We start from the raw sequence: 16222 nt of genomic DNA on the forward strand, positions 1-16222 counted from the left end.
TTTTTTGGAGAGATTTTTGCTATAGGGTACGTGCGCTCGCCAGACAGACAGAGAGAGACATAGAGACAGAAAGTGAGAAATCACCCCCAAGAGGGGATGGTCATGTCGCAATCCCTTCTCCTCCATTCTCCTCTTGGAATCTTGAGCACACATGCACATGCGCCCAGAATGAGTTTTAAGCCACCAGGTCCGGGACGCAAACCACAGTCGACTACGTGGGAGTCCAGCGACACAGCCATTATGCTAACTGCTGGTTCCCCAGGAACTTCTTTGACAGGCTCTTCTTCCTCCTCATCTTCCTCCTCCTCAACGCCTTCATCATAGTCATCGTCCTCATCTTCCTCCTCATCATTCTTATCCTCATCCTCTTCATTTTCATCTTCAGTCACAGTCTTGGCTTTCACGGGTGCAGCTTTTGCAGGAGTTTTCTTTCCTTTGGCTGGTATGGTCTCCATAGCTGCTTCTTCAGACTCATCTTTCTCATCCTCATCTTCTTCCTCATCATCATCCTCATCATCATCCTCATCCTCCTCCTCTGAGGCCAGGGCAGCAGCTGCTGCTTTCATCACTCCTGGCTCAAATTCATCCTCATCTTCATCCTCGTCCTCATCATCTTCCTCACTGTCATCTTCTTCCTCATCATTACTGTCTTCCTTCTTGGCATTCTTGCCATTCTTTGCCCACTTGGCTTCAGTGGCAGCTCCTTTGCCTTTTTGTCTGGGGTGACTGACTGCTGCTTTCTTGGCAGGTGTGGCAACTGCAACATTTTTTGTTGGAGAAACTACCACCTTCTTTGCTGGAGCTGTGGCAGCCTTCTTATCTTTTTTCTGAGGGATGATAACCTCTTCTCCACCGCTATCGCCTTTATCTTCTGACAACCCCTCATTTTCTCTGTCTTCTTCTACCTCCTTTTGAGGAGGAGTCATTTCTGGGGGGTCACCTTGATTTTTACCAGCCTTAGCGAGCTTCACCTTGATGGTAGTTTATGATGGCAGAGTATGTGGTGGGCTGGTGGCACAGATGATCTTGAGGAACTCCAGCCACATTGATGGTGGCTGCGAGCACTGAAGATCCCCAAAGGCGTTCACTCGGCGGCCAGCAACAGCTCGAGACTGAGGTGAAAGACTTGAAAGGTTCTGAGTTTTAAGTCCTAGGATCACCTGAGCATGCTGGAAAAGCACATATATGCTTATGATTCAGGGATAGCACTGAGGGTATATCACAGCATGAGGACCTTGTTGGGGGTCTCTCTCTTCCTCTATCTAAAAAATTAACTTTTAGAAAATGCCCAAAGGTAGTCTGAGTTATACATATTTATAAATTTAATTTGATATAATGCTTTAATTTAATTCTAAGTATATTTTCAGTGTCAGTCATGTGCACACATGCATTTTTCTGGGAAGATATGTAACACTTTATCTTAGATTTTCTAAAGACACTTAAAGAGGAACTTTATTTTAAAAAGCTTTGGGGGCACCTGTTCTTTGTAATAAAAAGAGCAGCTATCAAAACCTCTTAGGAAGCCCTTAGACATAGACCATTAACTCTGGGTAGTCATTTAAACTTTCTCTACAGTTAACAAAGTGGTAAATTAAGATCAAGGAAGATTAAGATTGAGAAAGTGACTGGCTACTGAGGTTTATATAGCTAATTAATGGTAAAGCTTTGCATTAAAACCCAGAGTCTAAATTTCTGTTGAGTACCTTTCTGATTATACCAGATGAATGTATCTCCCCAGGCCAGCACTTGAGCTTCTATCAGTAGCACATTTCCCATTGTACTGCAAGTAACACAGTGACTATTAACTTATGTATGAATGTAAACACAAAATATGGTCTCTGAACAAAGAAAAAAATTAGCATTACTGCATAATCACCTTTATCCTACCAAGCACTGTGCTAGGCACTGATGCCTCAGGGGTTCATAAGATGCTCATAGACTCTTGTCTCATGGAAATGATAGTAGAACAAAATAGAAAGATGTTAAATAGGAGTTACAATTATAATAAATGTCTGAAGAAGAAATGTGACACATGAATATGAAATCATAATAGGGTTCCAATCTAATTTAAGGGATCAGGCAAAGCTTTCCAAAAATATTTAAACTGAAGTTTGAAGATGAATAGAATGAGTTAGTAAAAGATAGGGTGGTGGGATATAAGACAGTATCTCAGTTGTAGTGAACAACACAGGTAAGGGACGTGGAGATCTGAATGTGTCTCAAGTATAGTTCATGAGCAAGGGAGTGGAAGAAATAAACCTATAAAGGCAGAGCAGGTCCAGATTATCCCAGGTTTGGGAAACCATAATAACAAAGTAGCTCAAAACAAAACAACAAAACATGAAGGTAAAGAGCACCTGGGGTAGTATTTGTAAACAATATGTGAAATGTTTTACTGACTGTGATTTCTAGCCATTTTGATGGTCATATATGAGTCTATTAGAAAGTAAGATAAGGGACCAGCAGATGGCATAATGGTTATGTCACTGGATTCCCATGAGTTCTGGACTTGATGGCTTAAAACTCATGACGGGTGTGTGTGTTTGCATGCCCAAAATCTTGAGAGGAGAATAGAGGAGAAGAGATTGCTGAGTGACCATATCCCCTGGGGGGGGGTGTTTCTCATTTTCTGTCTCTCTGTCTCTGTCTTAGTTTCTTTGGTGAACACACATGCCCTACAGCAAAAATCACAAAAAAGAAAAAAGTAAGAAAAGACATCACAATTGACATTGGATTGTCAGAAAAGTCTGACACAGTTTTGTGTAGAAAAACATAGAAAAAATATTTCATGACTTTTCTGACAACTTAATAGTAATTCTGGCCTACCCTTAACTTACAATTATTTTCATCTGCCCAGTACACGTCACAAAATGAGAGAGAAAACAGCATTCAACAATAAGGATTTGGTTACCATTTAAAGCTACATTGAGTGTGAATGCATTTTAACTCAATTAAGCCTTAAACAAGTGATGCAGTCAAATGTCTTTGGTACACTAGCGACCCTTATTATGTCTAATATAAAATAGTTAATTGCTTCCAAATGAAGCTCAAATCAGGCAGAGAAATGGCTATTCTGACTAGTGCTAAAATAAAGTAGACGATGGGGAAAAAAAAAAGAAAAAATATGTAGCTCATTACTAGTTAGAAGACATTGAAGGATTTGAAACAAGGAATAAAGATAATTTCATTTGCACCTTTCAAATGAACAGCTTCAGGAATGGAAACATAGGGGTTAGCAAGAGCATCACTGCAGTTTTTTAAGTTACAGAAGAACAGTGGCTCCATGAGAAAGAAATAGATTCCAGAGATGCTTTAAAGTCAGAATCAGTAGGATTTGATATTAATTTGGAGTAAGTATAAGTAAAAGTGGACAATCATTAGTGATTGCCCGATTTCTAGTAGAGAATAGAGAAGAGGCTGGTTGGCAAGGAGGAGATACATCTAGAGAAATGGTAAGCAAGGATCTGAAGACAAGGATCTGCTGCTTACTGTGTAGACTCTGAGCACCCTTAGAACACAGTGATAATCAGAACTCCAAGCCCTAACACACGGTTATTCCTGGTTAAAAAGAAAACAATGATGCCGATTGACCTTAAGTATACTCATTTTTTTTGTACAGAACCCAGGAGGGCTGTTACAGGCAAATATTGCTCAGCTGGTGACACTTCTGGTAAAACTCTGCCTAAGAACCTCTCTAGAAGATACACCAAATCATTCCACTTCAGACTATTTATTCTCAGATCATGCATACACTCAAAGATCACACTAAATGAGATTACACTTTCATTCATTCAATAAATATTTTTTGATCTCTGCACAGCTCAGTCCCTCTGTTAACCCTAAAGATATAATTTTTAAAGAGGCTTTTGCTATAGGGTGCATGCACTCGCCAGACAGACAGAAAGAGACAGAGAGACAGAAAGCGAGAAATCACCCCCCAGGGAGGATGGCCACATCACAATCCCTTCTCCTCCATTCTCCTCTTGGGATCTTGGGCACGCACACACACGCACCCGGTGTTAGTTTAAGCCACCAGTTCTGGGACTCGAACCGCATTCGACTACATGGGAGTCCAGCAACATAGCCATTATGCTAAAGGCTGGTCCCAACCCTAAAGATATAATTAATCACACAGCTGATATATTTGAGTTTTAATCTATGTGTTGCATTTGGAGCTGTCTCAATGCATCTAGGCTTCAGGAATTGGGGGAAAACAACGGTTTGTATCTATGCACCAATTATTTACCTAATAATCATATACAATAGTTTATGTAGGAAGTCTTTATATCTCTTCATTTCTCTTTTTGAAGTGTGAAAATGTTAAATTCAATAAAAACTACCCACAGAATGGATGACAAATATTCAAAGAACTTGATTTTAATTAAAACCAAGTTAAAAGGAAAAGCCTTGTATCTCTAGATGGATAAAATAGTCTCTACTTACTAATTTACTGTTTACCCTATAAATCAAAGTACAATCTTTCTTACCCAAGAAAAGCTATCCATCAAACTTACTCAAAGATTGTCATTTTCCTTCCAGGCATTCAACAGTTGAAAAGCTTGAAAATATGAATAATGAATGCCTTTCACATAACAAACAATTGGATTATGTCAAGAATTTACCTCAACGACTATCCATTGAGTATCTTTCTCTGTGCAAATCAATATATATAGAAATATATATGGAAGTTATAGAATGAATGAGCTTCTCTATATCCCAGGGTCTTATTACTTCTTCGATAGAAGTAGAACTATCGGGAACCAGCAGTTAGTGTAATGGCTATGTCGCTGGACTCCCACGTAGTCGACCACAGTTCGCGTCCCGGACCCGGTGGCTTAAAACTCACGCTGGGTGCGTATGCATGCGTGCCCAGAATCCCAAGAGGAGAATGGAGGAGAAGGGATTGTGGCGTGACCATCCCCCCTGGGGGGTGATTTCTCGCTTTCTGTCTCTATGTCTGTCTCTGTCTGTCTGGCAAGCGCACGTGCCCTATAGCAAAAATCTCTCCAAAAAAAAAAAATGTTTTTGCATCTAATAAGGCAAAGTATTATATACTGGGGTGGATAGAAGAACAAGGTATTTCTTCCATAAACAGATGACAAATGCTCCATTCTCTAGAAGAAAGCAAAAATGGAATGAACAGCTTTAACCTGTCTCTCCATTTTATTATTTCTCCTCATAGAAAAAGGGGAGATTCAACTGGGAAACTCAGAGAAATGTAGCTATTGGGTTGTCTGGAAAGTCACGACACATTTTTGCATAGATAAACATAGAAAACTACATAATGAATTTCCTGATGACCTAATATATATGGAAGAAAATACCTCTGCTTTTAAAAGGTAGTGATGGAACAAAATTATTTTCCCGGTTGTGCTATTGCTCTATACTTATGCAAGATATCAGTCTTGGTGTAGATGGTTCATAGACTCTTACTCTACTTTGAAACTTCTTATGAACCTATAATTAGTTCAGAATAAAATTCTTTTTAAAAAGTCAATAGCTAGTAGCTTCTGCATTGTTCTAAGGCTATGCTGATTAATACAGCATTTGAGATGTCTTGCGTGTGAAATAAATACCAGATTTAGGATGACCTTCTCAAAAAATGCAACATAGCTTAATTTTTCTTCTTAATAATTTTATATTGATTGCATGCTGAAATTATGTTTTGGGTGAACTGGGATAAATGCAATATATTATTAATTTTCTCATTTTAAATTTTATGTGAACATTAGAAAATTTTAAATTACACATATGGCTCACAGTATGTTTCCATTGGACAGAACTGTTCTAAGTCATTTTTCCCAATGAATTTGTGAGGGAAGCTACGTTTTGCAATTAGCCGAGTAAATAGGCATCTTCTCAGTAGACAACTTTTCCCACATGGGATCGCAGACTCAGAAGGGATGGAAGAATAGGTCTAAAGCCCTTAGGTCTAAACCATGTTTAACAACCAGGAAGACTTGTTATTTATGGGCTTTTAAGCCTCACTTACCAATAATTCCTTGTGGCTACTTGTGTCTACTTCAACATATAGAAATGGGATGAGAGGACAAGCATGGTCAGGCTCTCTTAAACCTGCCACATAAAGGTATAAACTATCAAGAGAATACAGAAGAGAAAGTGATAACTTTTAATCCAGGTCACATTAAAAAAGACTAACAACAAATTGGCATTTATGGTGAGCTGCACATATAAAAATATTCTAGGAAAAGAGTATATTAGAAGCAAAGTCATAAAACTTGAAAACATGGGAACCAGCAGTTAGCGTAATGGCTATGTCGCTGGACTCCCATGTAGTCGACCACGGTTCGCGTCCCGGACCCGGTGACTTAAAACTCACGCCGGGCGTGTGTGTGTGCATGCCCAAGATCCCGAGAGGAGAATGGAGGAGAAGGGATTGCGGAGTGACCATCCCCCCCGGGGAATGATTTCTCGCTTTCTGTCTCTATGTCTCTTTCTGTCTGTCTGGCGAGTGCACGCGCCCTATAGTGAAAATCTCTCAAAAAAAAAAAAAAAAAAAACAACCTTGAAAACATGAGAGAAATTGGGAAGACAACCAATCATTCTGCTTAGCTGAATCATAGGATATGTGCCTGCCTAGTGCAAAGTATCCCTATGATTACTTGAGACGGATTGTGGTCAAGTTTGTATGCAGGCTATGAGTTTGGGAATTGTTCTATAGACGTTGGAGGTGGGGAGATAAAATAAATTTGAACTAAAGAGTAAGATGATTAGGACTCTGATTTGAAATAATTGCTAAGCAGTCTGACAAAAAGATAAGTGTAAAAAGAAGTTATAGGCAGAGAAACCAAGAATTGGCCAATATTCCATAAAACCTGAACATTAATGGTAAGACAGCCAAATTGGTATTAATGATTTTTCCATTTGAATTCAGTAAGGAATTCTGAAAATGTTCTCAAACTCAGTACCATATAAAGCAGGTGAGTTTCCTGTCCTCAGCAGGCATGTACTCAACTAGGGAAAAGAGCCACTGAACAAATATTTAAATATATGTCACTGAGCATTATAAAAATCAAGTGCAAAGTCCTTCTGGGAGAGTTGACAGTCCTAACCTAACCTAGCTTTGGAAATAAAAAGTAACATTTTGAATGAGCCCTGAAAAATAATTGATAAGAGGGAACTCAGTGAATCAGTGTAAGGAGAAATGAATGTTCTAGGCCAAGGAAAAAACAGCTGCAAAGGACATAAAATGAGAAAGAGTATGATGCTTTTAAATAAAGAACTTGGATGAGAGAACAAAAAAGAAGAAAGCTGACATGGTAGTTAAGGCAGCTGGCTCCTACATGACCGACTGTGCCGTTCAAATCTAAAACAAAACAGTTCTCTCTTTAATGTCTCTCTTCCACAAGTACATGAACCATATAGAAAACAGAGAGAGAGAAAGAGAGAAAAGAGAAGGTATGGATGAGGATGAGATCATATACATTCTATGTCATGACAGAAACTGCAGTCCATATCCTTGAAAAATATGGAATATCACTGAAGGATTTCATATAGGGGCAGGAAGTGATTAGTTAAAAAGTAAATAGTGTAATGGGAAAGTAGGTGGAGTCCCATGTCTGAAAGGACAAGAGTAGGTGTGCTAAAATACACTGAAAAGTCTAGAGCCAGCAGGTAGCATGATGGTCAAAGTGCTAGACTCCCACATAGCCAATCACAGCTTGAGTCCAGGACTTGGTGACTTGAAAATCACACTGGACATATGTGAGTGTGTGCCCAAAATCCTGAGAGAGGAATGGAGAAAAAGGAATAGTGGCATGGCCATCTCCCCGGGGAGTGATTTTTCATTTTCCCTCTCTCTAGTGAGCACACATTTCCCCTTGGGAGTGATCTCTCCCTTCCTGGTGAGCACACTTGCCCTAAAAACAAAACAAAAAACAAACAAACAAAAAACCAAAAGGCTGTGTCTAGAGGAAAAAGAAACATTGTGAGGCAGACCGTGAAAGATATCAACTTGCTGAATAAATGAATGAATATGGGTTGAAAGGAGGAAGAATAGGGATAAAGACCATTTAAGAGGCTATTTTGTGGTCAACAGGAAGATGGTGACTATTTGAACTCTAGTATATAAGGCCTTTTTAGGGTTAACCTTTAGGGTTAAATTTGGCAGGGATTTTGAAATGACTAAATCCAATTCCATCATTTTATATCTAATGAACAGAGTTTAAGTGATATTAATAAGATCTCACTACTAGTTAATCATGCAACTGGAACTAAACTCAAATCTCTTGAATCCTATATAACCCAACTATTTCTCCTATATTTCGCTTTTCAAAGTGTGACATGTAAACCCAAAACCATCAGCATCACTGAGGGGCTTACCTGCAATGCAGAACTAAGATCTCACTACAGATCTCTTAATCTGAATCTGTATTTAGATGAGATAGGGGACTTGTATACACATTAGAATTTACTGTTATGGTCTACCTCACATATCCCTACTCTGTATGTAGAATTGCAAAGCTAAATCTGTAAGAGATCATTCTTTATAGCCACAAGACAAATACATTTCTTTTTCTTTTATATAACCCAACACTATAAATCTCAAGTTTGTGTTCAGTAAAAAGGACCATTGCTGGTTATGCAGGGGAGCTGTTTTTACTTTTGAAAAAGAAAGGTTAAAAATCTCAGCCATTTTTTCCTATGACAGGGGATGTAATTGAACATAGCTATGAGCTCAAAATACAATCAATCTGCTATTTATAACAACTTGAATTTATTTTAAGGATAAAGATAACACAGTTGATCTCTTAGATGTTGCTGGCTTTAATTCATCCTTGACATCAATCTAATTAATTTCAGACAGATATCATGTTCTCAGTTATTGGTTGGAGGAAAGAACATGCTCATTGCTCTCCATGGCTGTGGACACTCCCTAACTCCTCTTTTCTGCACAAGTCTCCAGGATATTTAAATATTTTTCACAAAAACTGGTTTGATTATAAAGTCTCAGAAATTCATCCCAACTTTGCATACTTCCAGATTTTTTTTGTTCATTATTTATTTTATGCATGGGGTTAGCACAAACTTTCCTAATCTGTTTCTATATCCTGGCCTCCTGGTCAAACATACTTTTAATTTTCTTTCCTTTTCTAGTGTTATTATTTTTTTAAATCGAATCCCACCATTTTCTTCTAGTGTATCATTCATGTGCCAAAAGTAGCCAGATGTCCATCAGCTTGTCACTCCAAGGTTATATTTCCACAACAAAGGGACACACATAAAAGCAGCATAGTGTAGTCTTACTTGTCTTTGGTGCCACAGAAACCTGGCACAACATACTTTGACTCTGCAAAAACTCTTAAAAACAACTGACAAAAAGAAAAAAAAAAAAAGCCAAACAAAAACAGGCTTATGTAATGAAGTATTATTAAGTCATGAAACTAAAAAGTCTAGAATGTTTTCTGACTCTGGGAAGGCTTGATACTGTGTTTCGAACCTACCAAGGCTCATATGTCTTCCCTTGGAAGCATAATGGCTTCAGTGTTCATGCTCCATATGTTCATATGACCATCAGGGGAAGTAAGAGCATCTCTTCCAATTATTCCTGTAAAAAGCATAAAGTTTTCTTTCTAAGAGGCCTGATAGTTTCTTAACTTTTAATTGCCCATTCTTGAACCAACCTGGTATCCAGGGAGGTAAACTATGTTGACTGACTTAGGCTAACATGGGACACTTATGAAGTCAGAGGATGATGGTGGAGCTCATCCAAGTCACCTCATTATATGTACCAAAAGGACATATGCTAAAGAAAAAATTTATGGTTTTGGCAAGGACAAGAGCAAAAACCTAAATATTTTCATTATTAAATAAATGAATGAACAATTGAGTGCATATTGATTTTAGAGATCTTAAAACATAACTAACTCTGAAAATGCAGTCTAAGAATGGCAAATATTATTTCTTGGATAATTTCCAATACAAAAGGGCAGTATCAAAAACTTCCTGTCATTCAAAGAGTTCTGTTTCTTCAAATCATTTTATCTCCTGGGGACTGTTTAAACAGTCATTTAACCCCTTTTCTTCTTATTCTGATTGCAATGTGACTAAATCTTGCCACTCACTAATTTTGCTGTTATTCTGAGATTTGGAGTTTGTACAAACTCTCAACTCAAATATAATCCTAATTGCCATTTTAGTTTATCCTTTCTTCCCCTTCAAAGATCAAAGCTTAAATGTAGAAGATGCACGCCTCTTTGTTCTTCATTTGCCTTAAGACTCCCTGTCTCCTGACTGAACTAAACATTCATCTAAAATTAACCATGGACTCCCATTCCAGTTGTGTATTCCCTTTAGTCTGGTGTTTCATCAATTCAACATGAAATAAAGACACCAGCTATTAGAACCCCAATAATATAAGTCTGTCAGCTTAGATTTGTGGTCCTCCTTTATTGTTGTCTTGCTTTTAGTCAGAACTGTTTAAAACATGCTGTCATTTATAGTTCAAAAATTGCTTCTCATTGCTCAGCTGAAAACTATATTTTTAATTCCATTCTAACAAACTTGTATATAACAACTTATATATGAAGCAAAATCCTCTTACATTGTAGAGCAGAACGTTGGCTCATTTTTTTTGGTTTGTTTTTTAGTTTCTTTTTCTTCTGATTAGCTGTTCTTCTAGTGACAATTGTCAACCACTGTAAATATATCCTTAGTACGGATATAAATGATTTAAATGTCCATATATAAAGTTTCATGCTCTGCTCCACTCTTGGACCATTTCCAATGAACTAACTATGAAAATCCAATTTTAAAAATTACTATGGCATAACTAAGACTGTGTTTGACATGATACTACCAACACATTTTAGATATTTTTTTAAATTATGGAATTGATCATTTACTCTAAAACTATGTTAAATATTTTGACAGAGAATGGTAGATTAAAATCTCCTTAAGACAACCACACTAGTTTTTTCTCTACTCTTGGTTTTTCTTCCATAGATTGATATATAATTTTTTATGCCAGAAAGAAGAAGTGTTAGATTTACAAATGTACTGTAGACCACCCTGTGTTCTAGCCTCCCTAACCACTTAGAAGTAGATAAGTAATAAAGGAAAAGTACTGGGTATAAACTGGGGATCCATTAGGTTCTAACCAATAAAGTCTCAGAAATTCATCTCAAGTCCTTCTTAGCATATTTCAGCTGTATGTGAGGAAGGGGGACAAAAAGGGTAGAGATTCTTGGAGACATATTTGACTGTGAAGTAACAGTTTGAGAAAAAAAAAAACTTTAAGGTATAAAATTCTAATCCTAATTAGCCCCAGTGATCGTGGTACATGCAGTAGGTTGCTGCTCTGAAATGCTGGAAGTCACATAGAAGACCAGGGTTTCAGATTGCAAGTCAACCTGTATGTACAAGTGCCCATGATCCTGGCTACCAGAGGGTGGGGGGTGGGAGGGTGGTGACGGTGACATGGTAAGACCCTGTCAAGGGTATCTCTCTCTGTCATTTTGTCTCTCAATAAAATAATAAACTTCTTTTGTAAGGGAAATTAGAATGAATAACTTTTTAACAGATATGTCTAGAAAATGTCTGATTTATATATATTGCACTTATACTGCAAGCCTAAAGCAGCCACATACTTTTGTAAATAAAGACTTAACTAGAGGCCAGACAGTAGCACAACAGTAATACAAGTGGATTCATATAGGAATAGTTGTGGGTTCATATTCCAGGACTACCCTGAGCATGCTAGATAGGGTATGTGTGACCACGATTTGGCCCATCTGAGGCTTGGGTGAGTCATGGCATGAAGACCCTGTTGGAAGTGCTTGTCTCTGTCTTTTTCTCCCTCTCTCAGTCTCTATATTTCTCACCAAAAATAAATAAATAAAAATAAATAATAAATAAATAAATAAACTGAATAGCCCCATCCGTCCCATTTATTTACATTGTTATCTTTGACTGCTTTTATACACAAAGGTAGAGCTGAGTAATTGTGAGAGGCCACCTGATCTGCAAAACCTAAAATATCTAGAATCAGTCCATTTATAGAAGAAGCTTATCAATCTTCTGGATTTAAAATTGTTACAAGAGGTTCTAGAAGGATTTAATTGGTGTCAATTATCCTCAAGATTCATTTCAACCATCTTTGGATACCATAAACATACCTCAGTATGATTCATGCGAAATACGACCTTAAAATGTGCGTGTGTGTATGTGTATTTTTTTTTCCATTTAGACTTACAACCACAAAGTATAACATTCTGAATACCCTGAAAGCAAAGCAGGAGACAAGCACTTGTGTGTAGGTATCTTATTTGGAAAATGATACCAGGAAAAAGCAGAGGATTGGAAAGACTGAAATAGAGCATAAGGGAAAGAATGCTATTGATCTGATCACTACTGTAAACAACTGGAGCTCACAGGAGGTAAAGACCCCTTGAGGAGCTGTGTAAAATAAAATTAGAAAGTCCACTGAGTGCTAGAAAAAGGGAGCATTTATCAGCTTCAATCTTTCACTAGGCAAGCCCACATATGGCATTTAACTCTCAGACTTTCTAGTTTTGAACATATGCTGGCATCAATAAGGTTTCCACACACATCTCTCAACTCAGTCACATATAAAGCTCAGGCTTAGAAAGTGAGAAACACAGTATAGTTGCAGTGAGGTGAGGGACGTGCTACCAGGCTGCTTCAGTATGAAGCGAGCTGCTCAGCAAAGGCTAGAGCAGAAGGCAGGTCAAGAGGCAACAAGCAGGGCACAGGAGGGTTCCAATAGTGTCTGGTAGTTGAGGGCTCAGGAGCATAAATCTCTGGTTGAGAAATGCTTTCTCCTTCTTATATCATTAACTCTGACATCCACACATGAGTTAAATAGGTTTTTTAAACCATTTTTTATAGTTAAGAGTTTAATGAGGAAACTTAAATTAGAGACACTAAATTGGCAATAGAAGTTAAAATTTAGTTCCTGAAATTTTGTAATATGCTAGTTAATTCTGCATTCTCTTTATTTGGATTGCCTCATTTAATCCCCACAATAAACATTTCAAGTAGGTGAAATTGTTATCTATAATTTATGGGCAAATATATGAGGTTTAGAGAAGTTAAGCAACTTGCACAAAGACATACAACTAGTAAATGACAGAGTTTAACTGGAACTCAAACCCAGGTCTCTCTGAATCCAGAGTTCATGCACTTAAATGTTTTTAAAATTTGTCTCTTAAAATCATTATTTCATCTTGTCAAACACAAATTGATCATTGAATTCATTTTCGATAGAATTTTTCTGAGCATTTTAATTATTTCTACACCACGGACAGACTGTGCTCTCAATCTGAGGCCAAACTGAATAGCCCCATCCGTCCCATTTATTTACATTGTTATCTTTGACTGCTTTTATACACAAAGGTAGAGCTGAGTAATTGTGAGAGGCCACCTGATCTGCAAAACCTAAAATATCTAGAATCAGTCCATTTATAGAAGAAGCTTATCAATCTTCTGGATTTAAAATTGTTACAAGAGGTTCTAGAAGGATTTAATTGGTGTCAATTATCCTCAAGATTCATTTCAACCATCTTTGGATACCATAAACATACCTCAGTATGATTCATGCGAAATACGACCTTAAAATGTGCGTGTGTGTATGTGTATTTTTTTTTCCATTTAGACTTACAACCACAAAGTATAACATTCTGAATACCCTGAAAGCAAAGCAGGAGACAAGCACTTGTGTGTAGGTATCTTATTTGGAAAATGATACCAGGAAAAAGCAGAGGATTGGAAAGACTGAAATAGAGCATAAGGGAAAGAATGCTATTGATCTGATCACTACTGTAAACAACTGGAGCTCACAGGAGGTAAAGACCCCTTGAGGAGCTGTGTAAAATAAAATTAGAAAGTCCACTGAGTGCTAGAAAAAGGGAGCATTTATCAGCTTCAATCTTTCACTAGGCAAGCCCACATATGGCATTTAACTCTCAGACTTTCTAGTTTTGAACATATGCTGGCATCAATAAGGTTTCCACACACATCTCTCAACTCAGTCACATATAAAGCTCAGGCTTAGAAAGTGAGAAACACAGTATAGTTGCAGTGAGGTGAGGGACGTGCTACCAGGCTGCTTCAGTATGAAGCGAGCTGCTCAGCAAAGGCTAGAGCAGAAGGCAGGTCAAGAGGCAACAAGCAGGGCACAGGAGGGTTCCAATAGTGTCTGGTAGTTGAGGGCTCAGGAGCATAAATCTCTGGTTGAGAAATGCTTTCTCCTTCTTATATCATTAACTCTGACATCCACACATGAGTTAAATAGGTTTTTTAAACCATTTTTTATAGTTAAGAGTTTAATGAGGAAACTTAAATTAGAGACACTAAATTGGCAATAGAAGTTAAAATTTAGTTCCTGAAATTTTGTAATATGCTAGTTAATTCTGCATTCTCTTTATTTGGATTGCCTCATTTAATCCCCACAATAAACATTTCAAGTAGGTGAAATTGTTATCTATAATTTATGGGCAAATATATGAGGTTTAGAGAAGTTAAGCAACTTGCACAAAGACATACAACTAGTAAATGACAGAGTTTAACTGGAACTCAAACCCAGGTCTCTCTGAATCCAGAGTTCATGCACTTAAATGTTTTTAAAATTTGTCTCTTAAAATCATTATTTCATCTTGTCAAACACAAATTGATCATTGAATTCATTTTCGATAGAATTTTTCTGAGCATTTTAATTATTTCTACACCACGGACAGACTGTGCTCTCAATCTGAGGCCAGTCAATGAGCACTAACATGTTTGTCATTTATTTTAATCACTTGATATTGATTAGATGACTGAAAAATAGCATACATCCAAACTAAAGTATAATCAATAGTTATGCTGGAGTCTTTACCAAGTCCTTGTAGGCCTTTAGACTTTCATTATATAGCTTTTAAGTGGTAGAAAAATGACTCGAGTCTGTAAATAGTATTTGAAAGTCCATTAACAAAATGTTAAGTGATTTTCCTGGCCTAGTGTACTATGACTTCACATATGATGACAGGCAACAGGCAACATCCCAGGATGAAAGGGTAAGTTACTTCTGACATATTGTGGACCACTGACAATAATCCTGAGTCTGGAGTCACAAGTCATGAAGTTGATGTTCAGCCTTGCCACGCCTACAGCCAAAGACAAGTCCTTTATCACCTCAAAAGTAGTTCTCTGATTTTCAAAATGTGGTATAGTATACCTGCCAGAATATTGTAGCAATTCAAGTGAAATAACATACTTGAGAACACTCAGTACCTTAAATATGATATAAACATAAAGGGCGCCTATCAGTACCTTTGAATATAATCAACATATTCCTGCTCTCAAAAATGTTCCAACAGGAATAAATTCAAGAGCTTAAAAGCACCAAAATTTGCAGACTGCCAGGGAATATGTCAAGACCCTGGATGACTGTGATTACTACTCGTATTTCAATGGGACTCACTGCTTGAGAACATTAGCCTTAGTTTTTTTCCTTTATATTGTGGTGAAATACACATAATATAACCATTTGCAAATGTACAATTCAGTAGTGTTAAGTACCTTTGTATTGTTGGGATATAGCTCTCCAGAACTTTTTCATCTTGCAAATATGAAACTCTTCAGCTATTAAAAAACTATCCTTTTCCTCCTTCCCCCCAGCCTCTGATAACCACTATTCTTTCTGTTTCTGTAAATTACTGACCTTTATTTGCTACTTACCACGTATAAGACATTTAAGCACTATCTATTCTTTCCCATGTTATTGAGGAATCTGCCTTCTATCAAATGCTCAAAGATGCTGTGAAATAATTGACTTTTTCCATTTTTCTCTGTACTTACAAAGTCATTCAAAGTCATGTGGGTGATATTTTTCCTTCTACTTCTGAGTAAAATGTTCTGCTAAATGATTCTAGAATGTGAATCTTCTGTATTTGGATTCAGGGTCATCATGTGCACCTAAGTGGAGAAGCGAGTCAAAACAAACATAGAGAACAAGACTGCCCAGACCCTGTGAGATCACAGCTGACAGGTGGGATAGACCTTCACCCACTTTGAAAGAAACTACCCTTGGAAACTTAGGCTGTCTTTATCTCTGCCTCTGAAGCTTCAAAGGAAAAGTTTCTTCCTGCAGAAGCTCCAGGACAAAGAAGAAATGACCTGCCCAGTCTCCATCTCAGAGCAAAAGAGCCTGGAGGGAAGTGGTATTGGTTGAAATAACTTTATGTAATGTTTTTGTAGGAAA

At 37.5% G+C, this 16222-nt stretch overlaps 1 pseudogene; it reads right to left on the reverse strand.

The window, feature by feature from the left end:
- LOC102485149 (nucleolin-like) overlaps positions 1 to 13580 on the reverse strand; it is a 14700-nt pseudogene extending 1120 nt beyond the window's left edge.
- Between the last annotated feature and the right edge of the window lie 2642 nt (positions 13581 to 16222).

The sequence above is a fragment of the Tupaia chinensis genome, unplaced genomic scaffold (assembly GCF_000334495.1).
Source record: "Tupaia chinensis unplaced genomic scaffold, TupChi_1.0 Scaffold143796_1, whole genome shotgun sequence".
NCBI classification, from domain to species: domain Eukaryota; kingdom Metazoa; phylum Chordata; class Mammalia; order Scandentia; family Tupaiidae; genus Tupaia; species Tupaia belangeri.